Here is a 15,438-nt window from a genome sequence, read left to right as displayed (position 1 = left end):
TCTGTATATTTCGCTTTTGCTAAGGTAGTCACATAGTCTGCACAGGTTGTGGGGAGCGGGGCTTCCAAGGTTCTGCCCTGCTTGCTGTGCATGATGAGGATCTGAAGAAGTTAGTGCTTCGTATGGATGGTGGATTGGGAAGAAAGTTTTGGCACTGGGCAGAGTATTTTTAACATCAGATGCAGTACAGGGATGTTTTCTCTAACTTTCTCAGTCTCTGGGACCACAGATATCTCGATCCTGTATTTCTCTCTGTATTTGCTGTTGATAATTATACACAGTTTATAGTGGCGTGCGTGGTGTTCTCAATGTAACCAGGAAAATCAAAAAGCTTCTCATACAGTCAAGTAACTCTAAGTATGCGTATGTGTGTTAAAATGAGGTTTAAATTATCACCTGAATATTTTTGTTCCATGCTTAACAGAAAATTACTGCAGGAATGTTTATAATTATCTCAGTTATGCTGGATTGGGCTGTATATCTGCCTCTGTGTACCTGCCAAGTAGATCTGCCGATCCTCTACTTGCACATCAGTGTGAGTCCCCTAGATGGCAGGAGAGGATCGGTGTAACCACGTCAAACCCTCACTAGTTTGTGCGCTTCAGTGTGAGCACGAGGGGTTTTGACAGTTCCTGGTCAGAACAGAGTTGTTATGTAACAGCTCGGTCGTGGGAACTGTGCTTAGCTACAGAGGAAGCTTGAATCACTTTTGTTGCAAAGCTTTCTGTGGGTTTTGAAAGGTTTTGAAACTCAGTTCTGTGGCTCAAAGCCATTTTGACTCTCATCTATCATTTAAAAGCACTGCATTTTTGACATTTTCTTGCACCTCCATCTGAGAGTGAAGACATTCAAAAAGTGAATATGGCTCTCAAGGTGGTATTTCATTTTTGTAAATAACATCTGCCTGCTGCCCCTGACTTGCACTATTTTTCTGAACTTTGATATTTGTTCCTATGGGGCTCTAAAAAGTTGCACAATTACTACTCAGAAATTGCAAGGCAGATGGTAGTGGTTGACAGTGCTTTGTAACATCTGTAACATTTGAACCTTCAGTTCTGCTTCTGAAATTATCAGCACTCTGCTGTGTGAAGCCACAATGAAGAGTCTGTATACTTTCCTGTAGGCTTAATGCATATGAAGGCTAAAATGAAGCAATGTTGACGCTATTAGTCATGAGTAGAGTAACAGTGGTCCCCATGTGCAGTACCACCATCAGTATTTCACTGTCCATTTCATTTCTTTTGTAGGGAATACTATGTGCATGCCCTGTGAAGTGATGGTACTCCTTGCTATTCTTTACTAGTGGTACTAAGTTATCTATCAGTATTTTCAGTGCTCAAACCAATTAGAGAACTAAGGAATGTGGAGTGGTACCAAATGTTTCGAGGTTCATGAATACGAGTGAAGCATCTGAGACATTTGTGTCTGCACTAAATTTCCTCTGAAATTCGCATGGTGTGAGAGGGGAAGCCAGAACAAAGATTGAAACATAGTGTTGAAATACTTCTTGTTGAGGAAATGTTGGAATGGAGCAAGGAAGCACAGCATAGTGCTGTCAGTTCTCCAGTAGTTTGGTAGTTTGGAAAGCTCTGTGTGTTTGTTTTAGATGTGATAAATTGGAATACAAGGTGGTGTCCTGAACAAAACAGCATGCCAGCATCTTCCTGTGTGTCTTACAATGACTTTGCTGAAGACCGTAGAATTTATGATGCTTGGTTACCAGCATAAATTCTTGACATGTATTCACAGTCGTGAGGCAGCAAAATGAGGGTCTTAGCCTATGCTTCTGGTATAAAGTAAATTTGAAATGGAAGAAAACTGCTTTTTTAATCCAGTACTTCAGACACAGAAGGGAACTTTCCCCTCACTAAACAAGGGAAAGCAAAGATGCACTGCATCCTGCCATCTAGCATCCCTCTGCTTGGCACCTAGAGATGCCTTTTTTCTGACTGTTAATGAAATTGAGCTAATCTCAAAGCAATTGGTCTGAGCTCATTTGCAGTTCACAAGTTGCTATTTCTGTTTTAGGCCTGAAACAAACAAACAAACAAACAAAAAAAAACCTATGTCAGTTTGTTCCAAATATATGTTTTTTTCCAATTATACTTTTGGACAGAGACAGGATATCAATATGAAAGTATTGATTTGGTGTGCATGTGTGATATCAGTAGCCTCATGTGCTAGTTACCTGTCCAATACTTCAAGTGTTAGGTGAGACTAGATGAGCTTCAAGATGAATGGGATGCTGTGAGGGCAGGTGAAGATGGAAGGAAGCAGAGATTAGATGTAGTTATTCAGTGAAGACCAGTGCTGCAAACAAATTCAATGTTAATTAGGGTAGAGTAGCAAAATTACTCTCCTCTTGTCTGTTATATTTTTCCTCCATGATTTTGTAGAGGTTGGTGTCATCATATTTAATCACAGAACTGTATTCAATCCACAGCTATGTTGCACATGGACAGAATTTAAAATCATTTCCTGTAAAATACTTTGCAATATGCACAAGAAGAGGAGAAAAAAAAAATAAAAACTTATATAAATGCAAATGGAAAGGTGCAGTTTTCCTGCTTATATTTCATGATCTCATATTTTTATGTATTTTCTTCTGTACAGGTCATTACTATTGGTAAGAGTATTGCCTCGTACTTGGTGCTCATACTTGGGTCCACTGCTAAAACACTGTTGGTTACTTCAGGAAAATCTTGGAACTTGTAAAAATTTTCAGTGACAGAAAAAGAGAACTATTTTCTTTATGAACAGAACTCAAAATTCTAGTTTGGGGCCTCTTTTTTGATTGTGTTCTTTAAGGAATGCTCTCACTTAAACATTTGCTTGCTTGTCCCTTTTTCCCCTCAGCTATTCCCACAGCAGCTCTTTGCAATCTGCAGGCAACAGAACTGAAGCAAACGGCTCATCCCTTTGGCCACATTCAAAAAGGGAGCTGCTGGCAGGTCTTGAGCTTGGATGTCTGGTGTCCTAATATTTTGTTGTGGAAAGCTGCTTTGGACAAACATTAAAATTTGACAACAAAAAATCTTCAATCACATCTGCTTTCCTCATTAAATGAGTAATATTGAACTCTGCTCCTTTCCAAGATGAATACAAACTCAAAATATTTTCCTTTTTTTGTTTAAGTGAATTGCAAGACAGCAGCTGCTTTAATAGAATCAGTTTTTGCTTTAGTAGGAAATGTAATATACTTGTGCTCTAGAAGAAAATTGGGAAGTAATTACTGCAGCATTAAATCCTGTGCTTTTGTGGGAATAAACACACTATATAAAGCGTCTGGGGACTTGGCGTTGGATGTGTATCCAGCAGCGCTCCTTAGGGCTGTCTAATTAGGAGGTAATTAAGAGAATATTAGACTGTTTGCAATTCCATACACTTATTCTCTGTGAATGTTTTAGAAAGTTTCTTTTGCTTCCTATGAATCTTCTTGCTTTGCTTTCTAGTTGCAATGAAAATGAGATCTTATTTTGACATCAGTGGTGTGTGTCTGGATAATAAACCATTAAATTCGGTACCTTCTACATTCAGCTGCTGGTCTCATTGTCTCTTCTGTGCAGTCAAGAATGAGCAGTCAATATTTCATAAATATTTCACAAAATAAAATAAGGAAACTATAAATGAGTTTAAAAAAAGGCGGAGTTGGGGTGGGGAGGGGAATATTTGAATTCTAAGGTCAGGCTGTTTCTACCTTATGAATCTTTGTCTACCTTCTGCTGTGTCACTGATTTAGAAACTAATTGGGAGTAGAAAGAGCTTGAGTTGTTTTGTTTGTTTTCCATTGTGCTGAACATGTAATAGATGATGGGCCCATATGTCACCCACGGGTTTAACATTCCAATCTATCTTTTTGGTTATTGTTCTTTTGACTCATCAACTTGTTTTTTACCCGTGAATTCTGTGACATTCCTTGGAAGCTGCACTGGTGACAGAGTGGCAAACTCTGACATACTGCCCTGCCTTGTTTTCCCTCTGCCTGAATTTCTGGCTCAAGCTAAAGACCCATAGACTTTTCCTGCAAATTGTGTGTATGGATTTAGGTTAACTGTTGTCCAATACACATATAATATGTCAAGTGAAAATTACCACTGAACCTCTAAATCTACTGTGAAAGATGTGTGTACTAATCAATTCAGCATTGTGAGAAATTGACTTACAAGTTTCATAAGTAATTGATTATTTTGAAATACAGTTGTCAGTTGGCTTTGTTTTTAAAGCCTGATAATAGTGTCAGAGGGAATTTTAATATTATTAAAATTCTGCTGAAAAGCCATTGGAACTTCGGGCAAAATCCATCCATTTTAGGTGAGTAAATCTATTCTGTTTCAGATGAACAGAGCAATGAATCCCCGAAGCGGGTTTTACTTGAGGGTAATTGACTGCATCTATGAGTTAAATGTTCCAAGGAAAAGAGAAGACCACTTCTAGCCGACAAGGTCATTTATCCCATTGCTGTGTCCTTTCTTGGTGGTACCTGTATTCTGGTCACATCTGAAATTGTTAAATAAAACTTCGGAGAGCAGAATGACATTTATTTATAAATAAAATTCCTATTTATTATTTTCTAATATATAACCATTAAAGAAATTTCCACTGGAGTAATGCATTGACAAATAGTAATGCTGTGGATGTATACTTTTTGCTGCCATGAGGTATCTGAGTACCTGCCATCACTTATGTTTGTTTGAAAGCATTGCCTGTAACAAAAATAAAAGAAAATTGCAACATGTGATAAAATAGCAAGTTTTTCTGTATGGTTTTTGCCCTTGGGCTTCTCTGCAAGATCTATTTCTGCTGTGGTTAGAATTCTGATGAAGTGCAAACAAATGTAAGAGGGTTGAATCAGGCAGTACTGAACCAAAGAGAATCTTGGTAAGCAGTCAGTCTGATGGTACAGAAGCCAGTAAGCAGCAAGAGATCAGATTGGCATTCGTTTTGTTTCAGATGTCCAAATTCAGAAGGTGAGCCCTGCAGCCAGAAGAGCCTTACCTGCCTGCTGAGCCTGAAGAGCATGAAGTAGATGGACCTTCACCTTAAGAAACATTCTTGAACACCTCCTGCAGTTGTTTTGGCTTGATGTCCCTCTTATCAGCGTTCACACCCAGTGGAGAAGCACACTCCATTATGTTTTTTGGTACTGTACTTGAGATTTTTATTGCCCTCTAGTAATGTGTAGACTGTAACTTTTCCACTGTGTTATTAGTTCAGAAACTTTTTCAGCTGGGAATAAAATCTTCACAACATTTGAGTGCATTGGTTTACCTGTATCTTTTCTATCAAAAGAGCAACTGTTAACGTGTCCCAGTAACACCAAATTGTCCATATGTGTTCAATTCAAAGTTAGCATTCTGTTTTCCTATAAATCGATAGCACATTCACATCTTTACTGCAATGTTATTAACTTCTTCAAATATGTTAATAATGCTTCCAGCCTTGTTCCTTCTGTCTATAGTCTGCTAATTCTTGCATTTGCTTGTAAAAACATGGAATCTTCTTTGTTGTTTTAGTTTTATTTCCTAGTGCTGGGCATGCCCTTGGTTAGTAAGTTTGCTGCAGTTTTTTGTTCTGTGTGACTTTTTGCCTTTGACTCCACTGTTAGGCTCTGCATGGCCTTCTGCTTCATTTCTTCCTTTTTTTGAGGGGTGTGGTAAGGAGAAGAGAGTATTTTGTTTTGTTATGTTTATAGTTTTATAGGTTGCTCTGTACATAACAAACTTCATTTCTACTTGAGTAATACTTGTCTTGGAAACATTATTATTTACTTAACTAGACCTCAAATTACTTTTTCTTTAATATTTTCCCCACTTTTTTTTTTAAATCTATTTTCCTTTAGATCATCTTTTGAAAATCTTTTTGACATTTACTGGAGATGTGTGCTTTATTTGTTTTCTTGAAGGGTATTGGTGGGTAGTCAGAAGGATGTATGTAGCAAGATGAGTAGGGGAAGAAGAGGTGGGCAAGGACCAAGGCTGTGGGGGTGTCTGAGGTCAACCCAAGTGTGGAAACGTGTCTCCTTGGGTCAAGGCATGGAATTGTTTAGGCTGGAAGATATATATATATATTTGGAGCTCTTGTGTATATATATATATTATTTTTGTGTATTTATTATATATATATACACATATATACAAAATTTTTGTGCTCAGTCAGTGCAGAGACAACTTCTAACTTTGACTTAGAGACTTCTCCAGTCATCCTGGCCTGAACCACTGTGGGCAGTGAGTGCTAATGCCTCTCCATATCAGCCACCTCAACTGAAGTCCTATCTACAGGCTCAGAGCATCTGTTTGACCACCCATGTGATCACACTGTGTAGCTGACTAGTCAGTCAAACTTTAAGTTACTTCAGGAGAAATAATGATGAAAGTAAGGTAGAGAAATGCAGAAAAAAGGCAGCCTGTCTGTAAGTGCAAAAAGAATCCTTTCCCACACCCAATAACAGACACACACAGCTGAACAGTGTAGGAAACTGTTCATTTCAGCATATGAGAAATTTCGTCAGTGTAAATCATGTTTTGGATGATTAGAGAGTACAATCAGGGTTATTAAATTATTTCCACTTCCCCGTACAAAATGTTTAAGTGCACTTCCCAGCAATATCTCAAATTTAGGCCCAGTCAAAAACTTCAAGGAAAGATAAGCCTTTGCTCTAACTTTATCAAAGTTCACTGAAAGATAAAATTCTATTCCAATTGTAAATTTGAAATTGGTGTGAAAAACATATGTAAAATCAAAACCCCACTGTTCACTGTGCTAACAAAAATCTCACAAAACCTTCCTGTCCTATATCTTGGTCAGCTCTGTTTCTATTGCACAATTTTAAGCTAAGTAACAGCTGAAGTATTCACTTTGTTAAACCTCTTGATATAGAAAACCTTTAATTTAGCCTCTGGGAGGTCTGAGCTTGGAAGGGTAGTGCTGTCATGTTCGCTCTGACACTACATGCAAATCTGTGAACTCTTAACAGCCGTTCTGTGCTTTATACTATTTATAAATAATCTTAAAATGATATCTGATGCACTGTGTCAGGTTTTTGGAGCATTTGCATGATCAAAAGCCATGGAGATCAAGTTTTAGCTATAGTAATTTGGATTCAACTGTCCCAGGTCCGAGATTTATGCCTGTTACTGAAATACTTGCTCTTTTTTCCTCTCAAGTAGAATGCAGCCAAAGAAAATGGGGTTTAGCAAAATGAAAAGCTTAGGTACAGCTGAGATATACAAGGTGATATTCTACAGATAGCATTTAAAAAGAAATGCTAAGACTGAACCCTGATCCTCTTTGTCATTCCATGAATGTTTTATCTATGACTTCTTGGCTTTTATCCTTCTTCAGCATCTAAATGAAGCAACAACTCAGAGGGTTTTGAGTTTTCATTTCCAGATTTCTATATTAGACTGGAGCTGAAGATAAGCTTAATAAATTGGGCTATCTAAATAACATTTGGAGTATTAGAGCTGCAAAAGTAATTCTTACGTAAGAACTGATATTTTCTATATATTGCATACATTTTTCATTTGAATAGTTTCCACAACATAAAATATAGCTTAATAAACTGAGACTAGTGCAAATGTAGATAATACTTCTCATTAATTTTTCCTGTGTTGTATTCTTTCCCAGCCAACAACTAGATGAAGTCCATAGAAGACTGGCAAATGGTGTTAAAGATTTTTTTTTTCCCCAAGGGTTTAATATTGTTCATTCAGTAATGTCACCCATGATGTCATTTGATCCCAGTTGCTTCTTCTAGATATCAAAGAAACATCAGTTTATTTCATCCATATACACTACCATACAGTGCTGCCCAGCTTTACTGTAAGTTTAATGTTTTAGAGATGATTGCTAAATTTCCTGTTTTTAACAGGTCCATTTTCCTTCCATTTGCCATCAAAATGTAGAAATTGTATTTAACATATCTATTACAAACTGGTTCCCTGGAAAGACAGATGTCTCTGGGTAGGCATAGAACAATTGGCCTTCTATGTAGATTAGTTCAAACCAAATTTTGTATAGAAATGTTTAGTTACAAACGTACATGAATACAGTTAAAAAAAAAAGTTTTATTCAGACTTCTGAAATATCACATTAGTAAAAATAATATGGTTAAGTATCCTTTGTCTTCTATATTTAATCATGATTTAAATAAAATGAAAAATAGCAGTATTTTGGAAATGCAACTGAAAATGAAGATAACAGGTATATTTTTCTCAATGTATTTATGACAGCAAAATGTGCTGTGAAACCATAGGACATATACACCCTGCAAAGTTAAGAAAGAAAAGCCTTTAAAATGGTCTGCAATTTAGACTCAGCCTCACTTCCAACTTGCAATTTGGAAGTCAGCAAATTTTGGGATTGAATATCTTGGAGGCAATAGCAGTTAAAGCAACTTATTAACTGCTACAAACAATGAAAATTAAAGATGAGATGTCAAGGATAGAAGATATATGATGGTAGAGCAAGGATTGATTGATATGCTGAGTCTGTTCCTCTTTCAGTTGAAAGTGAATACTTCATTCATCTTATACTGACAATACCCGCTGTTGTGTAACTTGATTTCTGACAGAATTTGTTCTGTGTGCATGTAATATTTCAAATTAATAACCCAAATTTCTTTCAATTCTGATGACCCTTCCACAGAAGCTGTAGATTTTTACCCTCGTTACTGATCAGTGAGTGATCTTCCATGGTAACCAGTGTATTGCTTGTCAGCTAACCATGTTTTGTATTCTATACCAGATAACTCAAACTGCTAAGAGTTCACTTAAGATTATATGCTTATCACTGTCAATTTAAAAAAAAAAAAAAAAAACAGTAAAGAAGAAATAGAACAATTAAACCAAACAAATGGGATGAGTTCAGTATAGTTTTTCCATCACTGTTGAAAAAAATTAGGTCATGCCATTGTGATCACCTGTGAAAATTACACACACATTTCTTCTAAAATCTTAAATAAGCTTTATTAAGCTATAGAGTATGTTTATCAGAAATTATCACTCCTCTTAGAACTCTTGAGATTCTGCTAGACACAGATCAGAGACAAACAACTTTGCTTTTGTATTTTGACTCAGAAAAAGTACTGCGTGAGGCTTATTTGCGTGAAATTCAAGTGCAGTAGAATCAGAGAATCATTAAGGCTGAAGAGATGACTAAGGTCATCTTGTTCAACCATTAACCCATGCCTACGACCACTTTAAACCACATCCCTCAGTGCCGCATCTGCCTTTTCCTCGAACACCTCCAGGGATGGTGACTCTACCAACTCCCTGGGCAGCTTGTGCCAGTCTCTCCACTATTTTCATAGTGTATGCCACCCAATGTGTAACAAAGTTCTTATAGGGATGCTTTCAAGTCAGTTTGCTTAACAGGCGGTTCTTCCTATAAAAAGAACACCATCGGAAATGTGTACTGGTTTGAACTATATGCAGCTGTGCTGAGCTTCTTGGGATTTTAGATTTTTCTATAATTAGGGATAATGCTTCCTTCAAAATACAACTATGGAAAAGCACAGCTGTGTTTATCATCTCTCTGTTTATGTCTTCACTCTGGTAAAAAAGGAGGAGGAGGAGAAACAGTTGTGAAGAAATTTTGTTTGTTTTAAATACCTTAATAGTGCTTTTACTTTCTGTGAATAAGTTATGACTTTGTCTTTATCAAATTAAATTTCCTTCACAACCAATACTAATATGTGACCTAGTCCAAAAAATTTAAAAATGAACAATGGGATTGAGGGAAGGTAGTAAATCTAGTGATAGTGAAAGTATTACACTGAGATGTCTCTAAACTTCTTAGGTAGCTCCTAAATGTTGAAGCTAGAGCTGGCACTTAATTGCTAGTTATGTTTTGAGTAACATCAATAAGATATTAGCAGGTAATTTCTACCGTGAGGAGAGAAGCACCTTGATATAACCATTCCCTGTTAAGTGAGAGCTAAGACAAGGGGAGGAAGCCTGGAATGACTCAACTCCAGAGCGTATGTATGAATGTTGATGGCTTAGTTCATTTTATTTCCCAGGTTGGGTACTTGCTGTCCCATTCACTTTTTAAAGTGTGGTCTTTATTGAAGTACTTCCCTTCCCTAGAGAATGTCAAGAAAATGCCATGTGAAAGGCCTGAAGGTATAACTTATGCAACAGAATGCTTTAGAGCATTTAGGAGTCGTTGGCAAAGGTACAGCTCTGCAAGGCTTAAAAGACCTCACTGACATGACTGTAATTAGCTGCTCAGAGGAGACTAGTGTATAATTTCATATGAAGAGAGTCTCACAGAAGTTTTACCATCACTGCATGTCCAGGTACCAGCCTGAATTCAAATCTGGTTCAGGTAACAAGTTAAAATGAGTTTGCACACCTATTGCCAGGGAACATTTATTTCTACACCAATGCCATCTTGCAGTTTGATAGAGCAGTAAAGTGAAAAAGCTTTCCCAGTGGCTGCCTTCCCTGTGTGTGCCTCTTCTGATATGAAATCAGTTCTGAGTAAATGTGTCATACACCATCAGAATGATGTATTAATACACAAATAAATAATTAAATTAACTTTTGCCTTAGACAAATCACAGCTTTTTGTATAGAGTGGTTAAATGCTTTAAATATGGAGAGGATTATGTTCTCTTTTTCTTTTCATTAAGCATATAGTTTGGAACACCACTCAAGAAAGAACAGTAAAAAAGAAGTGTTCTTACTCTACCTTTGAAAAATAAATCTCCCTTGAAATTTAATGTAAAATAAAGAAGTAGCAGTCAGATTCCTTCAGAGAATTTAATTTTAAATACTATCCACAGTCACCTGGTTTCATAAATCACATATCCAGTATGGGTCTTTGAAAGGCATCATTTAAAATACACCTTTATCCAGCTTTATAGCATTTTCTTAATACTCAAATATTATTCATGTTGTTGTTTTTGCCAGCCAGATGAATTTTGGAAGCAAACTAACATGACAAGTAATAACAGCAGGTGGTGATAAATAACATAGAAAAGGCTGCTGTGGCTGGAGTATGTCACATTGCCAATCCTCAGAATATTGACGAATTCTCACCCTTTTCTGTATGTGGCCACAGTACAGTTGCATCAGTCCAGATAACTGCTTTCCTTCACCTAACCAACTGAGATGTGTTCTAGCCATCTAGTCATATCAGGTGTGCTGCCACATGCTCATAAAATCTACATCATTCAATACCTCACTCCTCATCCCTCATCTTTTTTTCCATTCATGGATCCAGACTCCATCTCAGAGGTGCCCATATCATCCTTGCACCCAAAATAGCCATTATCCATCTTCCTGCTTAGGAGGACTAGAAAAAACAAATGCAGCTAGAAGTGAAGATTGGATGTCAAGAACATCCTCTGAGAACTGAACAGCAATGGGACGAGGCAATTACAAGTGCAGTAAAGCAGAATGCCTTTAGTGAAATGCCTGCAAAATGAATTTTCATTATCCTGAATACTTTCATGACCTAAACATGATTATTTGTTTCCATGATCACAAATGTTACAGCCTCTTTTTCCAAGATTGTTCATTATTCCCCAGTTTCCAAGAAATACACATTTTTCTTCCGTTTCTAAATGCCCTTACATTCTCAATTATATCTCATAGCTCAGAGTCCAGTTGTTTTAATTAGGGTTTTTTGTTTATTTGTTTCCTCCTCCAATGATCTGAAGTGACTCAAAATAGGAGAAGGAGGGCAGGGAGTATGAGAGACTCTGGGTTCCAGAAAAGTTCACCAGCACTCCCGAACTTCCACTTATTTACTTCTGGGGAAACACTGCCACAGGAAAACTTTCTAAAACTACTGTTGTATCTTTCCTAAAAGTTAGCAGGATTGGAATTTGATGATCCTTTGGGTTCCTTTCAACCCAAGCCATTCAAGCAAGTGACTGAAAATGTTACTTAAAATGATACATAAGAAATGAATGCAAGAAAATGTAGCTATATAGGGAACTGGGAGTAGGAAAAAACGACCAATAAATGAATAATTTAAGTCTCCTTTAAAAGAGAACAGAAGCAGCAAACTACTTAATTATTCCAAAGGGAAAGGAGACCCATTAATTGGACTTGGCACATTTAAAAGTATAAACATTTAATGATGCAGCATTTTGGATGCATTCAGTTTTCTTATTTGAAACAGCTGTAGTCAAACCTCCATTCCTCATAGCTTTTTAAACTAAAATCGTGGACACCTGAGGAGGGAGTGGGGATTTCTTTGTAAGCTCTCTGTTAAGTAGGGTGAGGTGTTGTGCTTGGAGGTGGTTTCTTGCTGCTGCTATTTCATGTAGTACTGGGCAAGCTCAGGAGGGCTGTTTCCTGCTATAGGAGAATGATGGCAGAGTGTTCAAGGAACATCCAACAAGAAGCAATCACAGTAGCCCTGATGAAGCTAAGGTAACTTTTGGTTTATGTTTAGTATAACTTAGTGTTATTTAGAAGTTCTGTTCTCTCAAGCTGAGGAATAGGCTTGGGACCAGGTCCTGCATGATGATGTGGTTATTCTACCGCTTTCTGTTTGTTTTGATCAATATTCTGTGTTCCTTTGGTCTTTCACAACAGCCTTTTCTTCAAGGTGCAGCAGCAACAGTCTGTCCATGACACAATATGGCTGTAGATTTAGCCTGTGGTGTGCTTTGTCTGCTGTATAAGTACAAAGTGATCTTAATTTACCTTGTATGACTGCTGATGTATTCCGGAATTCTTGGTCTGCCTGAATGAAGCTGTCAACATTAAAATAGTGGTTATTACACTCTCTAATGGGGACCAAGGTGACTGCTCCTATTGCTGTGGTCTGTTGTGAAAGTATTTAGGAGGGGAAAAAAAATTATTCTACATCCAGATTTCTGGAGACAATTGGTGTTTTTTTTCTGCTAGAAGTAAATTACTGAAACTCACTGCTGTTAATAAAACTTATTCATTGTGTTAGAGACAATGAATATATATGTTTTTAATATTTTTTTCTGATCCTCTATGAAGAGTTTTTTTCAACTACTCTCAGCTCTTTCTTTTTTCTCTTCTGTCCTTACAAGCACTGATGGATGCATAAACTTCAGTAACTTGGATCTTGTGTCCTACTCACTATCTGTGTCTACACTGATTCTCTGGGAAAGTGTCAGAAGAACACCAAAGAAAGCTTGCAGAAGTTTGCAGGGCGTGTGACATTGAAATGTATGTTGGTTCTTCTGGCTGTATTAGGAGAATCAGGGTTAGAGGATGTAAGGGAGGATGCTTATTCTTGAAGCAAAGGTATTGGAAGTTGTATAAGTATAGACTTTTAGAGGCTTTGAAGACCACTGTGCATCTTATTCTGTGACCCTGACACACTCACAGGTTTAAAGTTTCATAGATTATTTTTTTTTTTTCTTTGTGGAACAAAAATAACAACTTCAGCCATTTATTTTTTTCTCCTGATGTGTTGCTATGAGCAGGCTTATTTTATGTCAAAGGAAGCCAATGGATATGAGATAGAGAATGGGGTTTCTTATTTTATCTCTACTGCCATTCACGCTAGTTTAGCGCTTGCACTTGGCTGTGCCTGGGGAGCTGTGGAATGTGTAATCTTCTCCCTCTTTACCCAAGTGCTGCTTGAGATCAGTGTGTAGAAGCCAGAATGAGCCTAACTGAAGCATTGGGCACATCCTCCTCCCAGATCCAAAGGAGGAGGTGGCACATACAACAGGAGTAGCCCTTATCTTTGTGTGTTGGTTATGATCCTGCTCGTCGGAAGCTTGGGATGTTCAGTAAATTCATTCAGTCACATAACACTTCTCTCTCTTCAGTCCTCAGATCATGACACAAAATCAATGTGAGAATTGATTGCTAGTGCTGATAGAAGTTACTTTTGTTTGCTTCTCCTCTCAGGAAGAAGGAGAGGTGTCAGTGAGAATTTTTATTGGCTTAATGAACTGCTGAAAAGTACCCAATGTGACACTAAAATTACTTTTTTTCATGTTGATAGGAAAAAAATAGTTCTCAGAATCACAGTGTTATACGTGCCTGCTTCTTGGACTTATGCTAGAGACATTTCTCTGAAGGAAATATAGAAAAGAGAAAGCCAAGGAGGCATTAAAAAAAAAAAAATGTTTACATAACTAACTGAATTTTAACATTCTTGTCTATTTTTAACAGTCAGTATTGCATTAAATCACAGACAGGCACAAAGGATAAGGAATTTTCAGGTACTCATATTAGAATCTGATGCAGGTATTATACCATAATCTCTGTAGCATGAAAAGGGAAATATTAAAGCTTTAGAACCTTTCTGAAAACACGGAAGGACAAAATAAAGATATGGATTATTTATTACCCACATTAGAACCTAATGTTAATATATGCTAAGCAAGTGACAGAAAGTTTCAACAAAAGTTAACTGGAGCTATAACTGCTCCATTATGCAATTCTGATTTTATTTATGATAGTAATGGATTACTTTTATGAGTTTGATCTTAAATTACATTTGTTTTTTAAAAAGGTGTGGGATTTTTGTAAGGGAAATGCCCCCAGTTTATTTCATTTCTGCAACAGTGGAAAAAATGGATCTTCGCATGAAAACAAAAATACCTCACAGACATTGCAGCTGATATTTATCAGCTAAATTTAGGCAAATATGTTTGTCAGTGGTGAAGCTATTTATACTGGTGCTATAGTCAGCAAAAAGAACTAGGATGCAAGTCATGACCTGCTTCAGATGTCAACACTATGACAATATAATGTGCCCTGCCATGGCACTGCCTGGGGCATCTCTCCTATGAAGAAGGGTTGAAGGAGTTGTTCTTCTTCAGCCTGGAGAAGTAAAGTCTTTGGGGAGTCCTCATTGCAGTCTTTCAGCCCTTAAAGGAGGAGCTTATAAACAGGAGGGTAAACCAGCTTTTTACTGAGCCTGATAGAGACAGGACAATGGACAATAGTTTTAAACTAAAAGAGGAGAGATTTAGATTAGGTATCAGGAAGGTTTTTTACTTGAAGGGTGGCACTGGCACTGTTGCCTGGATAAGTTGTGGGTGCCCTATGTGACTTACAGTCAGTTTAGATGGGGCTCTGTGCTGGCTGGGGGGGGGGGGGGGGCTGGAACTGATTGGGCTGTGAGGTCCTTCCAGTTCAAGTGATTCTATATATTTTCTATTTGTAGAGCTTTTATTTTAGTTTATGAATAGGAAGGCTTAAACAATTTTAGTTTACTGCGGCTTTGTACAATTTTTAAGATTTTGAAAGTTTTTCAGAGGAGAGAATTATGATCTTCAAAAATCTTTCTGTATTGTAGTAGAAACACGGTGTTTCTTATAAAATCATGAATAATATTTTCCTAATGTAGGATGGAGGTCTGGGGGCATTGGCTCATATTTATATGTTCTACAGAAATTTCAGCATTAAATGAAGGTAATGAAAGATCATGATTTGAAGTTGAGAGCTTATAAATCTGTGGCAGTAAATCAATGCATAGAGT

Source organism: Coturnix japonica, chromosome 2, assembly GCF_001577835.2.
Source record: "Coturnix japonica isolate 7356 chromosome 2, Coturnix japonica 2.1, whole genome shotgun sequence".
In the NCBI taxonomy this organism is placed as follows: domain Eukaryota; kingdom Metazoa; phylum Chordata; class Aves; order Galliformes; family Phasianidae; genus Coturnix; species Coturnix japonica.
This window is presented reverse-complemented; position numbering follows the sequence as displayed.